The sequence below is a fragment of the Peromyscus californicus genome, unplaced genomic scaffold (genome assembly GCF_007827085.1).
Source record: "Peromyscus californicus insignis strain IS unplaced genomic scaffold, ASM782708v3 Scaffold_9__1_contigs__length_137607984, whole genome shotgun sequence".
NCBI lineage: Eukaryota > Metazoa > Chordata > Mammalia > Rodentia > Cricetidae > Peromyscus > Peromyscus californicus.
Genome location: NW_026294617.1, coordinates 36,565,284 through 36,580,676, shown reverse-complemented (window position 1 = coordinate 36,580,676; position 15,393 = coordinate 36,565,284).

Sequence of the window (15,393 nt, the reverse complement as noted above, 5' to 3'; positions counted from 1 at the left end):
TTTACTCTCACTCTTCCCCCAATTCCTTTCAAACCCTCCCTCCCCCTCTCAGCTTCCATCTACTTTTTTAATAGCCAGCTAATTCCAGTGTGTGCTGCACATGTACTCATGGATGTGAGGCCATCCAATAGAGCATGGCCAAATGGTAGGCGATTCTTGCTGGCAGTTCCGTCCTCTTACTTTGTAGGGTTTTTTGTTTTTTTTTTTTTTTTTTTTTTTTTTAATATTTTTCATCAAAGTATCAGGGATTCTGAGTGCCAAGGTGTTGAAGTCAGGCTTCTCTGCCTGCCCACCTGGACCCGTTTCCCCCATGTCATCAGACTCAGCTCGAACTCCCCCGGTGGCATCCCATTGGAACTGTAAGCTAACAGTGTCACCAAGTGCTCCTGACTGTCTATTTGGGGCTTTTACAAGCAAAGGAAATGCCTTTTCTGGAAGCTCTCAGAACCATTTTTACTGGCAAGGTGTCAAGTGGGAGGACCAGGGATGAAAAATCAAAAAGACAAAAGCAATAGCTGAGACCAGGAGGTCTTGCATAAGCTGGTGTCTTCCGTCTTATGCCAAGCAGGTTTACTAAGAACAACAACATTCTACATACTCTGTGCAGGGGGAAATGGCCAAGGTCAGTAGAGAGCTAAGTCAGACAATGTTAGCAGAGAGAACACAGGATATCTCAGACACAGCTGCCTTAGAACTGATACCACAGTCCAAGAGGAAGAGTCGGGTCCCAGAAGCCACACCCTTGACTCCCTAAAGGTACTGGCTCCAGCCTCAGACCAGCCCTGCCAAGTCTGTTCCCAACAAGGACACAGAACTGAAGTTCCCTGTGTCCTTTTTTTTTTTTTTTTTTTTTTTTTTTTTTTTTTTTTTGGTTTTTCGAGACAGGGTTTCTCTGTGTAGCTTTGCGCCTTTTCCTGGAACTCACTTGGTAGCCCAGGCTGGCCTCGAACTCACAGAGATCCGCCTGGCTCTGCCTCCCGAGTGCTGGGATTAAAGGCGTGCGCCACCACCGCCCGGCTCCCTGTGTCCTTTTATGGGGGTCTCTGAAAACATCTTGGGTCCGTTTGTCCCCTATACACTTGCAGAAATGCATATCTTGTGTCTTTTATGACACTGGAGTGAGAGAAGATAGTCCCCTGATTACTGAAAGAGGGCCACCCAACCACACTAGAGATTTGTTACTGTATGCACACTCCCCTATTGTACACCTCAAGAGGAAAACTTTCTCTTCAATTAATCAAAAACGTTCCCTTCCATTTAGCTAGGTCATTCAGGTCCGAGCCTGTCAGCATTTTCCGCCAGTTGTTTGGCTGATTTCCATCACAGAAGAATTAAGTCTGGTAATTCAATCCACGCTCAGCAATTTTTTAAGCAGTTTATTTAGGTTCTATGCAAAATAGGGTCCCTTAGGGACAGAGAGTGAATATGTTGTGAGGCATAATTGCAACAAAACATATTTAACAGTTATTTTTGAAGATAACAGCTTAGAGATTTCCCTTAACTTGATTCTTTGTCAATATATTTAGGAAAATTTTTATAGTTATACTATCTATCCTTTATAATTATATATGTTCACATTTTATGCTGTTTAATTCATTAACAAGTTGCTTTTTTAATGATTTTATGTAAATCAGCATGTCTACCACTGATTCACACACACACATCCATCAAAGCATATTAAAAAATGGGGCATGGTATAGGGTAAAATGTATACATAAATATAATATGTATTTTGAACATTCTGTGTTATTTTGATTCACGTTTTTTATGCTGGTATGTCAAAATTTAAGGTAATTTGATCTGGTCCCTTCTAAGAAGTCACAGTTTGAACATTCTGGATTATATAAGAAGTGGAGAAATCAGGATAGAAACACATAATGAAGTGGCTGTTTTGCAGTCACTGTCAAGGTTATCTTATTCAGTTCATTCCCCGAGTTTCCAGTGATACTATTCCATCATTGAATGGAATTTACAAGTTGTCTCCCAATGCTGTCCCGTCCCATTATGTGTAATAAATTACACAAGTTTCTAAGGAAGCTGGTGGAAATGATTTCCTGGAGGCCCTTCAGAGAGCATTTCCCATGGAGATCATTGCTTTGTGAGGGAGGTAGTTGGTCTGCATGATGGAGTGGTGTTCCTCAAATCACAGACTAGCATCTTTTACAGGCAGGTTGTTTACCGTCACTGTATTCATAACTATATCCAGATGTAACTAGTGCATCACACACACACACACACACACACACACACACACACACACCCCATACATCAAAGTATAATGATATTTTGACCTGCAATGGACAACATATATGACAGTTGTCCCATGAGATTATAATGGAGCTGAAATACATTATCAAGTGACCTCATAGAACAATGTGTGTTTGTAGTGCTATGGGTTAAACAGACAGAGTTCTGCCATAGAAACCTATTGTGCTTATAATTATATACAGCACATAATAAGTATAATAAATGGCCACTACTCCTGGTTTCTGCACTTACTGAATTCCATAGTGATTTCTCTTTTAGACTATACTTCTCCTACTCAAACTACAGTGTGTGGTATCATGACAAAAGAGGCTCTTGTGTCTCAGGTTTACTGTGTCTCTTGGTTGTATAACAATGCCTTGCATGACTTAGCTGGACAATCTGTGTTTGTGTAAGTGTGTACTATGATGTTCATACTATTTGGACATTGTCTAACACACTTCTAGAACTAAGTGTGCATCCCAGTCATTGGGCTCTTTATGGGGACATATATGCTGCATGTACAGACAGACACGAATTTCAAACATGAATTCAGGCAGTTAAGAAGTGATTCACTTTTAGATCTGTGTAGCTTCTTTGTTCCCCGACTCTGCCAAGTGGCAGGCGCTATATCTCCCTCTATTTAATGCTCTCCTCTCCCCTGCACAGGTAATGCTTACAGGAGGCAAGGAGGATGGGAGAAGGCAGTACATGGCTGTTGTATTCAGGTATCAAAAGGAGTCACATGATGTGTGGGTTTCTTACAGTCTGTTCTCATCACAATGTTTATAACTGAGACCTCCTCATTCCTATCAGTCATGGATTTTTTCACTCAAATAACTTGTGTGTCTTGCAGCTTCCAACCATAAGAAGTCAGCCACAGGGGCTGTTGGTGCTAAGTCTCATCTTCCATGCCATCTGCTGCTCACTGATGGATGTACTGGCTGATGCTGGACAGTCCTTTAGACCATCAGAGGCCCTTGTTCTGGACTTGCCCCTGGATTACCACATTTGCCCTTTGCTCTTGTGAACACTAGAATGTGACAAGTCTTAGGGATTTTCTAGGCATAGGGTAGAAAGTCCCTCTATTCTAGTATCTCCTAACATCTAAATTTAGGTTAGTTCTTCTTTCTTTCTTTTTTTTTTTTTTTTTAATCCTAGTCATTTTCTCTCCTCCCCTTCTTGATTAGCCAGGGAAGCTGAATCAACCAAGAACCCTCTGCCAAGAACACATCTACCCTCTCCTGGTTCAATCCCCCTCCTTCCACTATAATGTGAGAATGGAGTGACTGTGACCATAGGCAGGTGAATGTGAGAGAGGGCAGAAGGCAGGCACTCAGCAGTGTAGACTGGAGGCTGAGGGGTGAGCTGGTGACATTCTTGGAGAGCAGCGGGCCTTGGAAATGGTTAGTAGATCACACAAGCACACATCTCTCAACTGTAGGGTGTTTTTTTTTTTTTTTTTTTTTAGACAAGATTTCTCTGTGTAGCTTTGGCACCTTTCCTGGAACTCACTCTGTAGCCCAGGCTGGCCTCTGCCTCCCAAGTGCTGGGATTAAAGGCATGCACCACCACTTACCAACGCCTAGCCAACTATGGGGTATTTTTAAAGTAATGGGATCCTTTGAGAACCATTTGCAAGAAATGTGGTGGGAGGGAGAGCTGGGTCTTAGGGGTGCTGTGCTGCTACTACATGCTTAGAGATTCAGATCTGGAGTTGAAGAGAGACAAAGAGACTTGGGCTTTGCATTGAGTAAAAATACCTCAATTGTTATTATAGTTGAAACTGTGCTATGGGAATGAGGGAGACAAAGGAAGAATAGACAATATTGAAATAGAGGATAGTGAGAGCTTAAGGAAGCCATGTAAATTTAGGAGACTGGAATAATGCAGAAATGTAAGAAGGAGTGTTTCCAAACAGGCATGACAAGTGACTTCAAACATTGGTAGTGGTTTATAATAATATAAGGTTTTATATCTGCAAAAAATTATGCAGAAATAGTTCCACAAGCATGACTTAACTTTGAGGGATTTGTTTCATGACACTTTTTCCTGAAGATACTGACTTCGGTCTTAGTCGATGTGCTGGTTAGATTTTTGTCAACTTGACACAAGCTTGGGTCATCTGGGAAGAGGGAACCTCAACCAAGAAAATGCCTCCATTAGATGGCCTGTTGGCATGTCTGTGTGGGGAATTTTCTTTATTAATGATTGATATGGGAGGACCCAGCCTACTTTGGGCAGTACCTCCCTTGAGCAGGTGGTCCTGGGTTATACAAGAAAGCAAGCTGAGCAAGTCATAGGGAGCAATGTTCTTCCATGGCCTCTGCCTCAGTTCCTGCCTCCATGTTCCAGCCCTGGCTTTACTTCATGATGGACTGTAAGCTGTAAGCTGAAACGAACGCTCTCCTCTCCAAGTTGCTTTTGATCATGGTGTTTATCCCAGAAATAGGAAGCGAACCAGGACAGGCTGCTTTGTGTTACTACAACAAAATATCTGACACAGAGTAAAATATATGTTATAAATGTTTATTTCACTCACAGTTCTAGAGATCCAAGAACATGGTGCCATCATGTAAGGGTCCCCTAGTTCTGTCCCAGTATGGCAGAGAAATGGGAAGGAAATGGCTTCACCCAGAAGGGGTACATGTTGAAGCAGGTGAGCAGGGAGGGCCAGGCTGGCTCCTTTTGGACAACTTCCTCTTGCTGGAAGTAAATCTATCCTGGGAAACATGACTCAATCTTACAAAGCAGGGCAGCCTAAAGTCTTTATGGTCTAAATGCCTCCCCTCCAGTCCCACCTCCTAAAGATTCCACAGCAGGGACCAAACATCTTTGAGGAGAAACCTAAGTGTTTTCTCTCCAATGGTGGTTCCAGGGCTGGAGGAGCAGATGCTTAAGAAATTCCAGAAGCAAACTAGGAGTAAAAGGCTGGCATGGGGAAAGAATTTAGGGACCTGCTATTTCCTATCAGTAAAATCTGCAAAGACATGAGTGTGAGGACACACTACCGAGGAGGAAAAAAATCCCAATTTACAGGTCAGACTGAATTTACCAGTGCAAGTTCACAGAGACTCTGCATCCCATATGCTGGACTAAGCAACATGGAGTGGGTGCTTCTGGCCGGAACTGCTCAGATGTAGTTCTTAAATATAGGCACTTAGAATTTTTTGACTTCTGTTTGGTCTTGGAGAAAAGCCATTAGAATCTGGAATGATGAAAAGCAATTAACAGTTCAGCTTCAGGTGACAAAAAGTCCTAGTGAAGGGCAGAGCATCACCTGCCTGGCTGTTCTCAGCTCAGATGCAGAACAAAAGTGCCCAAATCGGCTCTGTTTAGGGAAACAGTGATACAGAACTGTGTGATTCCTTTTAACCTGTTTTATTTTCTCCTGTGAGTCTAGGATGGGGAGTGATATAAACGACATCTACTTTGTTGAATATTCAAGTGCCCCTGCATCTCTAAGACAGCAGCATAAGGAACAGATGATGTCAAATTTCTAAATATATATTATGCTACAGCTACCCGGGGTCAAAACAGAAGAACTGAGAAAGCCAAACAGCAATGAACCCCTGTAAGGCATCCAGGCTAACAGTCTCTTGGGAGGTGACAGTTGGGGCTGGCTCACCATCCTGCTGAGGGCTGGGAGAGCTTGTATTAAGATCAGTGCCCAAGAGTAGAGAAGGTAAACACTCAGAAAGCGTTAGTGGAGTGGCCAAGCCATGTGTTAAGCTGGAGCTGAGAAGCTCTTTGTACAAAATAAAGCTGCCCAGAGCAAGCATTATGGATTTTCAAAGTCCTGGACACTAAGCAAACACACCCTCAGGATTTATAAATATGCCTGATATGCCTCTGGATCTTGAAAGCCAGTGTCTTAGATTTATGATCTGTGTGTATAGTTGCTTCCACTATCCTGGGTACAGTAGAAGAATATAGCTGAGAATCTGGAGGATGGGGGGTATTGTTTCTAGTTCCACAAGACAGCTGTGATAAGTAATCAAAGACTGAGAGGCTTAAACATTACACGTTTGCCATCTTGCTGCCATGAAGCTCACGTGTGGTGTCTGGGAGTAGAATCTCAAGTTTACCACTGATGCTGGGCTGTGAAGAGACACCCAGCCCCATCCCGCTTGTTTTACCTTCCTGTCATTAAGATGGATGAGGGATGCCATCTATTTGCAAGGTCCTTATGGAGCCCATCAAGGTGATGCCTGTGATGACCCTGGCACAGTTGATGGCACATAGGAAGTGCGTCACCTGGTGCCAGCAGTAATGATTTGGGGCTGGGCTGTCAAAGGCAAAAAAGTGATTCCTTTTAATGGGAGTCAGTCATCTTGCAGCCTGTTTCCCCTTTAAGCAGTCTGAGATTCTGAAGTGTAGATTATTATTTTCAAGATGAATAGACTAGTTTGTCAAGATGTAACAGTTTTGCCTACAAAAATTTCTATATTAGCACAGATCCCTTTATAAAACTTGGATGTTATTGCTAGTTTTCTGTTACATTCTCAAAGCATTCCATTTGACTACAATTTTTGTGCCATCATTCTCTCTTGGATTATCCACAAGGAGGGAAGATTTTGTGCTAATTGTGATGAGTCCGTGATACAATGTACTAGAACAACAGACCACGATTCCACTCCGCAGAACACTAACTGATCATCGCTTAATTATTAACAAACCCAGCTGTGGTTCATCTGCGGCAGAATGACTGATGCTGGCCATCAGCCAGTTAGCTTGGGTTCTGGACCCAGCAGTGGCACTCATTAGCAGGGTGCTTTTGCTCTAAAGTACCCACGTTCTCTTTCCATCAGAGGCTCTGTACTTCAAAGGAAGCTGTGACTGGGAAAATGACTCAACCCATGAGGCAATATGTGTCTGGAAAATGCCCTTCCAGATGGCAGACCTGCATAAAACCCTTTGCTTCAAAAATGGAAGTAGATGAAGCAATTGGTTTGTGTAGTACAAGTGCCTCATTTCAGTTTACAACTGTACATTTGGGGTTATTTCTTTCCAAATGCATCTCTTACTTTGTGTCAACGAACCATAGGGAACACTAGGTTTGCAGATGGGACTGTCACTTTCACTCTAATTTCATTCCCTGTGTGCAGAAAGGTTCATGAAAGCCCACCTGTGCTTTTGGTATTGAGTGCACAGCAGGAGAATCACCACTTTCCCAGTGTTTTCCAAAAGGCCACAAGATGGGAGTATTACTCCATGGACTCAGGTCTTTTCATTCATACTAAAAACAATTGAGAGGCTGCTATGTGCCCTTCCTTGTGGGCATTACATCTATGAACAAAACAGGCCTTGTTAAACTGAGCATTTGATTTCAGGGAGAAGGCAGATTGCTGCGTTAACTTTTCCTGGGGAGACATAAGCAAACATCTTACCCTAGATGGACACCACCAACTAATCAAACTATGATTTCACTAAAGTCCAAATAGGTGAGTTTATTGGGCTTTCTTACAGAGCATACGTGAGGCATTACCTACAGGAGTGTAGGTGACCCTCAAACAACTATATCTTCATCATGGATGGTGACCTCATGGAAGTTGCATCATGGTGTCCTGCTTTTAATAGACCTTTTATTTCTGTATATAGTCTATCACCTCCAAAGATCACTTTCAGTTGGGGGAGGAACATCTGGAATCCCAGGTAAGGGTCTCATGACTCTCTCTAGGCAGAATTAGTGGTTCTGTTATCATTACCATAGACCTGGCTATCTCTGTATTTGTCTACTAGTTGCTATGGCTACCATGGCAAAGTCCAAGATGGCGTCTTGTTATGACTGGAAGAAAAAGTGCTACACAACAATGTTTGGATATGGATTTAATAGTATACTAAGTAGTGTAATAGCAGAACTAAAAGAAAATTGCAGGTTTGCAAAGCAAGGACCCTATACCCGACGTGGACAGGGTCCTGATGGAGTACATGGAAGACTTCTGAAGAAAAAAGTATGAAAGTGAGATTTCAGAATGGTTCTTAATTAAATGTGAGCAGAACTCTAAACAAGAAGAATACACACCTGTAGAAGAAGCAAGTTCAACGTTTAAAACAACTGAGCAATGTTTAACCTTTTCTTTACTATTGAGAAGCAAAGGGGCCAAGAAGGGTGAAGATGGAGCTGGCCTGGTCAAAAAGGAGCTTGAAGGCCAAGTGCAGTGTTTAGGACAGTGGGAAGATGGTTCTTCATCCATATGAGTATCTCCTACATGAAGGTCTTTTTATGCACCCCCGCCATGGGCACGACCCCAGTTCTTCTTGTTCTCAATGCTCAGATGCATTCTGGGAAGAGGTTGCCATTCTACCAAGACTGGAACTGAGCTTTTCCTATGGGGTTCATGGCATTTTGGACAGTCCCATCCACCATGCATGGAGCGGATAGATATCTCCATTAACTGCCAAGACAAGGGCTCAGCAGATCTAGGCTCCTACCACCTCTGCTTTCTAGCTCAGTGACTTTGTGTTTGGGGGCCAGTTACTCACCTTACTTTCCCAAGGCTGTGGACACAGGTTTCTCAGAGTTTTGTGAAGCACTTAGAAGAACTCAATGTATCACCCAGCATATAATACATGTTTGATAAATACCTAGCTTTTCTTTTGAATTATTCTGTTAATTGTTGAGATTCATTTTTCTGAATTATAGTTTCATCTTTATAATTTAAAATTTTATTAATTCTTTGAGAATTTTGTACATTTTGTTTATGTTTACTGCTTCTCCTAGAATCACCACCTTACCATTTCCTTTTCACCCAACTGGTGAAATATTTCCATGATTTCCATATTTCCATGATGAAGATATAGTTGTTTGAGGGTCACCTACACTCCTGTAGGTAATGCCTCACGTATGCTCTGTAAGAAAGCCCAATAAACTCACCTATTTGGACTTTAGTGAAATCATAGTTTGATTAGTTGGTGGTGTCCATAAAATAAATATATATATTTAATTTGTGCTGTTCATATACTCTTGGATGTGTGGCTTTCTGCTGGACCACGGTCCAAACACCAAGGGCCACACTCTAAAGGATATCTGACTCTTCCTCTCCCAGAAGCTGTCAATTGCCAATAGCTCCTCCGCTGGGGGAGGTCCTCACTGCACCCCGGGAACTTGGTTGGCCTCACCCTGCACAGGTTTTGTACATGCTATCAAATTGTTGTGACTTCTTATGTGCAAATTCCTTCTGTGCCCAGAAAACAATGGCCTGTCTGATCTCTTACTAACCCGTGAGATTCTTGAGAACAGGGACTATATCTTATTTCACCATTCTCGACCCCAACTCCTGACACCATGCTCAGAGCACAGGAAGTGCTCGGTGTTTAGTGATCTGCTAGTACCAAGCCAATGAATGAGCAGTTTCATGGTGTTAGCAGCGATGAACCGTGACCACAATAAAAACTCTAAGAAGAAACAGTTAAAGACTGCACAGAGGCTTCTCTGTGAACTGCCCTGGCAGGAAATTGGCACATGAGCTCTCCCTGAGTGACACAGCATACTTTACTCTGGATTTTAGACCCTATTGACACTGTCAGGATGATGTCCTCTAGGGTTGTTGGAATCGATTTTTTTCTCCACCAATTAAAATATTAAAAAGGCAGGAAAAGCAAGGTTTTGGCAATTAGCCAGATTTTACTGAAAGCAGAAATGTGCGTATGTGTGTGTGTACGTGTGCACACACACACACAAACACACACAGAGACAGACAGAGAAACATGCACGCATGTACTCACACAGCAAAATACACAAAGAGAAAGAGTTCCCAGATGGGAAAGGGACCAAAAGAGTCTGCTAGGAGCACTGGGGTAGGGGTGGAGGCATTATGGTTGGGAATGGAAACAGTTTCCTTCCTCCCTTGGAACTTGATGATTTGGGCCATTGCAGGGAATGGCATAATCTAGGTAATGATCAGGAAGCTGATTGGTTCCAGCCACAGGAGTCCTCCGGTGGCCCATTTAAAAGCTCCCAAACAGTTCCTTTTAGCTTAGGGGTGGGTGAATCGATGGGGGAGACTGCTAATCTTTTTGTCTTAGAGAGGGAGAAGAGCCATGTTAAATGGTCAAGTGAAAAATCCATTGATGTACCTAGATCCTTTCCTGTGTCAGTTAATCTAGGGTTATGTGGGACTCCTAGTCCCCAGTTTTTTTTTTATCAGGGCTGGTGGTATAGGCATGTAATCCTGGCTCCTTGTGAGGCTAAAACAGCAGGATTACAAATTCAAGGCTTATTTGTGCTACAGAGTGAGTTTAAGGTCAGCCTAGGCAACCGGTAAGACCCTGTCTCAAAACAAAATAAATCATTGTAAAAGGCTGAGGATTTGGCTCAGTGGCCTAACACCCTATGTTCAATCATTACTCCTGGAGAAAAAAAAATGTATTTTATATTTGAATGTTTGTGTTGTGAAACTGTATAACCAATGTTCAGTGCTCTCTAATGAGCCAGGAAATTTTTATTTAATCTTAAAATTAATAATTTCATGAAAGTATTTGTGGTGGTTTGAATAGGAATAGCTCCCATAGACTCATGTGTTTGAATGATTGGTGCATAGGGAGTGGCACTATTAGGAGGTATGGCCTTGTTGAAGTAGGTGTGACCTTATTGGAGAATGTGTCACTGTGGAGGCAGGCTTGAAGGTCTTATATGCTCAAGATACACCCAGTGGGACACGCAGTCTCCTTCTGCTGCCTGCAGATCAAGATGTAGAACTCTTAGCTCTTTCTCCAGTGCCATGTCCACCATGATGATATGGACTAAACCCCTGAAACTGTAAGCCACCCAGTTAAATGTTTTCCTTTATAAGAGTTGATGTGGTCATGGTGTCTCTTCACAGCAATAGAAACCCTAACTAAAACAGTATTTCTATGTTTTATCTTAATCCAGTTATAGAAATTTAAATACATATCTTCTGTATGAATGACCTTTTACTTAAGAGGCCCTTCTACCTATTTTTTTAAAAGAAGATTTGTTCAATTTTAATTATGTATATGTATGTGCCTCTGTGTAGGGTATATATATATGCATGTGAGTGCAGGTGCCCACAGAGGCCAGAAACATGAGATTCCCCAGGAGCTGGAGTTAAAGGCAGTTGTGAGACACCTGATGTGGGTGTTGGAAACTTTACTCTGGTCCTCTACAAGGGCAGTATGTGCTCTGAACTGCCGAGCCATTTCTCCAGCCCTCACCACCATCAATCTTGAGAGTCTTGAGTAAGTCTTTTTTTCTGTGCTTTCACAAGTGTCAATGAATGTTTTTCTTTAACAAGATTGATGCTCTGGGAACGGTTAGAGAAAGGTGTGTGCAAACTTTAGAGAAGAAATAATCAGTGGGAATTGGTGATGGGCGAGAAGCGATGAGGATGGATACAGGCACCATCCACATTAATTGACCTTTCTAGTTCAAGCAGATGGGCAGGACAATTGAAAAGGGAGCAAATTTGGGTAGAGAAAGGTGTGGAATAGCTCAGACTGGGACATGTTCAATTTGAGGGGGAGGTAGGCATCTGGACATATGATCCTAAGCAGTGGGATATAGAGCCTCTTAACGGTGAACACAGGAGTTGAGAGCGTGGGCACACTGAGAGTAGACTTGCAGACTAAACAGACCAAGAGATGGCTATGAATTTCCCACCAGCTTCCACAAGCTTAACAGCTGCATGAGTTCCACTGTTGGCTAAAACCCTTTCTTATTTTCTAATCTCTTCTCATTTACTGTTCTCCTTCATCACCCTCCCCCTTCCTCCCTCTCTCTTTCCTTCTCTTCTTTTGTTTAGCCTTTCCTAATTTTCTAATTTCCATTTCACATTTTAAAATTGTCCTCTAAATCTTCAAAAAAAAGGGAAGCAATTTGGAAACCTTAGATAAGCAAAGATAAGGATGAGTGTGTGAGGTTGGGAGCTCTTTTAAAGTTTATTATTATTATTACTCTTATTATTATTATCAATGAGTCCTGAGATTTTGGTTATCTTGATTAATTTTTTGAAGTTTAAAAATAAGATTTATTTATTTAATAAATAAATATGGGTATTGTGCCTGAGTTTGTGTCTGTGTGCCATGTGTGTGCCTGGTATCTACAGAGGTCCAGAGAGGTTATCGGATCCCCTGGAATTGAAACTGTGGATAGTTGTGAGCCACCAAGTTAATTCTGGAAACTGAACCCAGGTTTTCTGCAAGAGCAGCCAGTGCTCTTAAACATGGAACCATCTCTGCAGCCCCCTAAAGTAATTTTTTATCCATTACCAAATTATAATCTTCGGTGGAACCTATAACACAAAACTATATTTTATATAAACCTTACAAATTTCCTCCTGTCTCAAATATATTACATCCAGCTTTCTGTTTCAAGAAGAATATTCATTGTTATCATCTTCAGATGTACACTGAACTAACCTAAAATGAGAAACTGAAAGTAAAATCTTATTTGATAACATATAAATCTCAATGATTAGGTACAACAGAATAATTATATTATTGCTTCTACAAATAGAATTGCATATATGTTTATAATTTTTTGTAGATTATATCATTTCCTTATCCTTTTCCTGAAGTTAAATAGGTTAGCTAATTTTATACTCAATACCAAGAAGGGCAGGGTCATTTCAGGCAAACCCTATGCCTCATTAGCCACTCAGTATTTGGAGGCTCAACTTGAGGGCTAGGGATTAAACTCATGTTTTGGGCTTGGTGGCAAGCATCTTTAAGTACTGATCTATCTTGCTGGTCCCAGTTGCATGTTATGATATATTAAATAGCATAGACATAAAGTTTTCTAGAAACTTAACAGTGCTCTAATTTAGTCAGTTTTTATGAATTATGTTGAAGAATAACCAATAGAGTCATATACAAAATGATGTATTTTAGATGTGCCAGACTCATGGAGAATTGTGATTCAGAATGTCTAAAGATGATTTGATGGGATCAGAGAGAAAAGGTAAGGAAAGACATATTGTTGAGTCGTGGTGAACTGTTCTAGGCAGTGCCAACTGAGAGAATTTTCTGAGATATAAGTATTCTATACCTACCCTGTCCAGCACTCTAGTGCTAGCCATTAACTATATACTGAGCCCCGAGATCAGTTACTGTTCTATGAAACTGACTCTTTAGTCTTAGTAAATTAAGTTTAATTATTTTTTTTTCTACAATTTATCTATTTGTCTATGTGAGTTTATGTGCATCACATATGTGTAAGAGCCCTCAGGGACCAAAAGGGGATATTGACTCACCTGGAACTGGAGTCACAGGTGTTTGTGAGCTGCCTGATGTAGGTGCTGGAAACCGAACTGAGGTCTCTGCAAGGGCAGTGAGCACTCTGAGCTGCTGAGCGATCTTCCAGCCCCAACGTTTAATTCTTAATAAGTGCTGGTGTTTGTGGCTATCATGGGTTACAGAATAAAGACCACTGCAGATCAGTTCTGACTACCTCCTTACATTTTAATTTTATGAATGCAGAGATGTGTGTAAGAGGTATGTTCACATATAAATTAGAAGATGTCAATGAGGATTAAAAATCTGTGGCCAACATTTACATTATGATATACATTAAAAGATACATTTAAATGAAAGTGAATATATCATTAATTATGAAAGCTATCATTTTAAAATAAAAGCTATGTTGGCATGTTAATCATCAAAGCCATTCATTCCATCCTATGGTAAATAGGCTAAATAGGACTCACTGTCTATTTTAGGTGCTCAGAACATCTAATTTTTAGCTACAGATTACTTGAAAATTAAGTCAGTGTTGTAGGTTCTGTGGGAGAAGCAAAGATAACAAAGAAGCCATACCTCCAAGAAGGTGATGTTGAGAGTGACCAAACTCTGCCCCACTGTCTTATTCTTGCTTCAGTCAATCTCTCTACACGCCCCCCACCCCAGTTCCTTGACTGTGTATCTCATAGTCACTGCTCTACTTAATATGCAATCCAGCTACCCATCTCTTTTCTAGGCCCATTTCTAAGATTTAGTATGTCAGGAATCACTTCACATGATCAGACATCTTGTTCAGAGCCTGCAGTATCCTTACCCATCGGCCTGCTCTTTCCCCTCGTTTGGTTCCCTCAAAGCTCCAGTGTTCCTGGCCCTCTGATTGTCCCCATCCATCCGTCTCTGATGGTTCATCTAACATTCTTTTTCTTTCCTCTATCTACTCACCGAGGACATGGTACATCGATCTAGATAATCTTCCATTATCACCTGTGTATTTGTCTGCCTGAGCTAAATTCCTGGGTGATAGGAACAGTGAATTTGAATTTGAAGTTGTTCTCTGACTTTCATATGTGCACTGTGGTGTGTGTGTCCCTTATCCAACACATAAAACAAATGAATAAATTAAGTAAGGATCTCAGAAACCCTGGTGTTCAAATCTCAGGTTAGCCTTTCAAGAGCTTTAGTGCTTAAAATTAGTATGTTGTTGTTATAGCATCACCATCATTATTATTATCATCATTGTATGTGTTTGTATGATGTGTGTGGGGGCTTGCATGCCATGGTGCTCATGTGAAGATCGGAGGACAGCTTTGTGGAGTGGCCTCATTTCTTTATATGGGGTCTGGAGAATCAAACTTAGGTCATTAGGCTTACAAGGCAAGTGCTTTTACCTGGTGAGCCATCTTTAGAGCCCAGGAGTACTTTCTATGGAAGTAAGTCAGCTAACATTAGTTGCCTTTTCTATGATTTCAGAGAAATAATTTTTGTTCCATTTCTGCTTATTTTGAAATAATTTAAGCCTAATAGCAGGTTGTGAAATCAGTACAGAGTTCCTGGCCATCCTCATCAGCTTCCCCCAAGGACTGACTCTTACATAACCTGAGTATACTATCAAAACCGTAAAATGAACATGGGAACAGTGGTTGTAACCTAGTTCCACACTCAGCCGAGCTTTCACCCCTTTCTCATCTGCAAACATTGCAGGCTCTCCCTGTAAAACTTCCCGTCCACACAGCGTTCAGCACAATCAAGATCTATCACTGCTGTGGATGAAGGTTTGTCTACTCTTCCCTTCCCCACCAGGTCCATAGGTTAAAAACATGATCCTGGGCAAGATGGGGTTTGAAGACAGAGGTGACCATGAGTATAGAGCTCTGGTGGTATCACCCTTACAAGAGTTCAGGGTGTGCTTCCTAACTACTCAATGGGCACCTGAGACTCACAAAGGACCAC